Genomic DNA, 3,720 nt, shown 5'->3' with positions numbered 1-3,720 from the left:
AAAGTGCTCGAATTTTTAAATAAAAGACAAGCTCATAATCGAGGGTCAAAAACGATATGTCCTACTGTACTAAATGTGATGTTTTACCTTGAAGCGAGATGGTCTTTAACTCATGTTTAATTTACTCAAATATTTCAAAAAGGATTATCGTACTTTAAAATATTTTCAAATCTTTAATTTTCGACATTAAGACATAAATTAATCAATGAAGTACCGATTTTGGGCGTCTTGGGAGTGCTAATCCTTCCCCATACGTAACTGACTCCCGAGCCTATTTTCTCAAAATTTGTAGACCAAAATGTTTATAAGGTGGCCCAATCACACCACAAAAAGGATTGGTGGCGACTCCGAATTTTCGTTTTCAAAAGTCGATTAATCGTTTTAAAAAAATGGTTTCGACAATAGCATTATAATCATTTTGTATATATGGTCTTATGATATGGTTATTGAGTGGTATGGAAATGCTTGGTAATGATTAGCCATTGGAATGGCTAATCATGATCATATTTGGTGTTATGTATGCTAAATTACTAGCTAATCCATGGAAAACATGAAATAGGTAAAATTTACCATAAAATAGATTCAGACAACAGCAGTGACGTGAGTTTGAAAAATTATTAAAAATAGTATAGATACAATTAGATGGTGAATAAAATATGGAATTGAATAATTATGAGTCTATTTTCATATGGATGGAACAAAACAGGTATATGAGTTATATTTTATGAGATGTTTAAATTTTTGTGAAACAGGGCCAGAGCGATTTCTGGATCCCCTGTTCTGACTTTGGAAATTCACCATAAATTGTTAAAAGATAATTAGAAGTCATGATTTATATTTACAGATTCCTTATTGAGTCTAGTTTTATTAGAAACAAACGGTATAGTCATTGAAACTCTGTACAGGGAGATATCTGATTCGTAATACACAGAGGTCAGAGTAGTTGAACCCTGAAACAGGGGAGACTTTAACTAATAAACTGTACTAATTGGCTTGACCAAAAATTCTAGAAAAACAATTAGTAAATATATATATGAGTCTAGTTTCAGGGAAAATTTACGGAATTTGATTTCGAGTTTCGTAACTCGAGATATGAATTTTTAAGCGACTATGACGCAGATTGTTAGCTTGACTAAAAATTTTAAAAATAAATTGTTTGAGCTGTTTAAGTAATGAATTAAGTCTGTTAACACCTCGTGTTCGACTCCGGCGATGGTCTCGGGTACGAGGCGTTACAGATTTCCTGCATGGATAAAAATAAAAGGGGTGAGTTTGGGGAAACTCAGTGTGTAAAATAACCCAACCATAGCCTAAATCAGCTTAACCCACAGAAACAGAATAAGTTGGCCTTAGCCCAGAACAAAAATTCAGAATAAAGCCCATAGGCCCATAACAGAACAGAACAGATATTAAATGTTTATGCAGAAATCTCATCCCAGATTCATCCATAACACCCCGCACCAGCCTTACACCATGTAGGGAGACTACTCGACCCACCCAACCGCTACACACCACGTAAATCACAATGAGGTCGCGGATATTGTGACGAAGTCACCAGATCTGAATATTGTGGCGAGCCACCGAATAGATATATGTGGCGAGCTACCAGATCGGATAATCGTGGCATAGCCACCGTATCAGATATATGTGGCGAGCCACCAGATCGATAATTGTGGCATAGCCACCGTGACGCTTCCTCCATAATATAACCCATGTCCCCATGCAACAGATATATAATCATGGCATACATCATACAGAATCAGATCGTCATGCTTTTCAGTCAAAAATAACCCTAGAGGTATAATGGTAATTTTGCACCTAGGGGTATAACAGTAATTTTCCTACATAGGGGTATTATAGTAATTTAGCTGCTTTTAGGGTTTTCATACATATCCTAATTATTTACGTACTATCAGAACACTTACCGCGCATACTTACCGAATTGGGCCCGTTGGCCCATGAACCCAATCTTTGGCCCATTAAGCCCAAATTATCAAAATGTACGAAATCACGCAGCATCGCAGTTTATTACTTTAGATTACCAAATATACAAACCCAACTATCTTGCGAGCATTCAGACACTCATAAATTCCCAAAATACCGACTTTTCAAGATTTCGGCTTTTCGCTTTTGCCAATCTAGTCTATGAGAGGGTGTCGATTACACACATTTGCGACGATATCTCGACGAGATCCACACACGAACCGCGTACAATTGGATTACTAACACGTTAATCTAACTATTCAAATACAAGCTACGTATTAACCCCTTACAATATTCGGCCAACTACACCTATAGATCATAGTAAGCTTATAAGAAATCAATAAGCAACTCATTAACAAATTTTTGTCAATGTTTACCACATAATCATAATTTCACTGCAAGCTGTCTTCCTGAGCAACAGTCACTAAATCATTTATAACTGGAGCTACGAAACTCCAAATCAAGTGCCGTTAATTTTCTCTCAAAATAGACTCATATATCTTCTATCCATAAAATTTTCAGAATTTTTGGTTTGGCCAATCAATACCAGATTTTTCTTAAAGTTTCCCATGTTTCACTATTTGACTAATCTGACCACTCTTCATTACAATTCAAATTTCTCATTGTACAGAATTCAAAATATGTTCTCGTTTATTTCATTTGAAACTAGACTCATTAATATTTAATTACATAATTTATTCACCTTCTAACTCATCTCTCACAATTTATGGTGATTTTCCAAAGTCACGTTACTGCTGCTGTCCCAAGCAGATTTATTACCAAATTCTTTCACACATAACTTGCATGCATGTTATTTAAACATGTATATCACCAATCAATCATCACATATCTATGAGTTTACTTAAGTATAGTCTCCATTTCATCATTTTAAAGCACAACATGTTAGCTGATTTTTCCCCTTAGCATCTAAGGCACATGCATGCTCATTTGTTTGGCTCAACTTCACCTATCTTCCATTTTTCATCAAAAGAACATGAAACAACAACCATTTCCTTCATTTTAATTCATGACCAAATGCTCACAACACAACCAAAAACCAAAATATGCTTCAAGACTTAAGGTAGAATCAAGAAGAACTCATGAACATCAAGATAGAAGCAAACTACCATGAACTTACCTTCAATTTTCTTCCCCAAGTGATCGAACATTCAAGAGCTTTCTCCTCTCCTTTCTCTTCTCTAACTTTAGGCTATGATGAACAAAGATGGACAAAACTTTGTTCTTTTCACCCCTTTTTCTTTTAATAAAATTTCATATTTCATCCATTTAATTCTTTAATACAAAAGACATGAAATGCCCATCATGGAACATTTACCTAAACCATTATCATGGAACATTTACCTAACCCATTATCATGGAATATTTACCTAATCCATTATCATGGAACATTTACCTAACCCATTATCAATTTGTACCATGAATTATGGATATCAAGTGCTCATATTGTCTACAACAACATGATGGCTGGCCACTTCATGTAAAATGGGAGGTTTGTCATGCAAATCCTCCTATTTTGCACTCCTATTTATTTGGCCACTTCAATTTAGCCTATAGCATTTTCAAACATTTTCACATAGGTTCTATTTCATAATTTCACCCCCTTTTTCTTATGGAACGAAAATTAACTAAAATTGCCGGGTTCTATCTTAAGCGTGGGCCTTCTAGAGGCCCACTAACATAATTAAACCTATGCCAACATTCATAGAATTCCCGAAA

The 3,720-nt window shown here is 35.1% G+C and overlaps 1 long non-coding RNA gene across 1 annotated transcript; it reads right to left on the bottom strand.

The window, feature by feature from the left end:
* Positions 1-1,004: 1,004 nt before the first annotated feature.
* Positions 1,005-3,258, bottom strand: LOC128290391 (uncharacterized). Its single transcript, XR_008280209.1, has 2 exons — positions 3,122-3,258; positions 1,005-1,243 (listed from the first exon to the last, which is right to left on the bottom strand). It is a non-coding gene; the product is annotated as an uncharacterized LOC128290391 (long non-coding RNA).
* Positions 3,259-3,720: the final 462 nt, after the last annotated feature.

The sequence above is a fragment of the Gossypium arboreum genome, chromosome 3 (genome assembly GCF_025698485.1).
Source record: "Gossypium arboreum isolate Shixiya-1 chromosome 3, ASM2569848v2, whole genome shotgun sequence".
In the NCBI taxonomy this organism is placed as follows: domain Eukaryota; kingdom Viridiplantae; phylum Streptophyta; class Magnoliopsida; order Malvales; family Malvaceae; genus Gossypium; species Gossypium arboreum.
The sequence above is the reverse complement of the archived record's forward strand: the minus strand, read 5'-3'. Positions and strand labels throughout refer to the sequence as shown.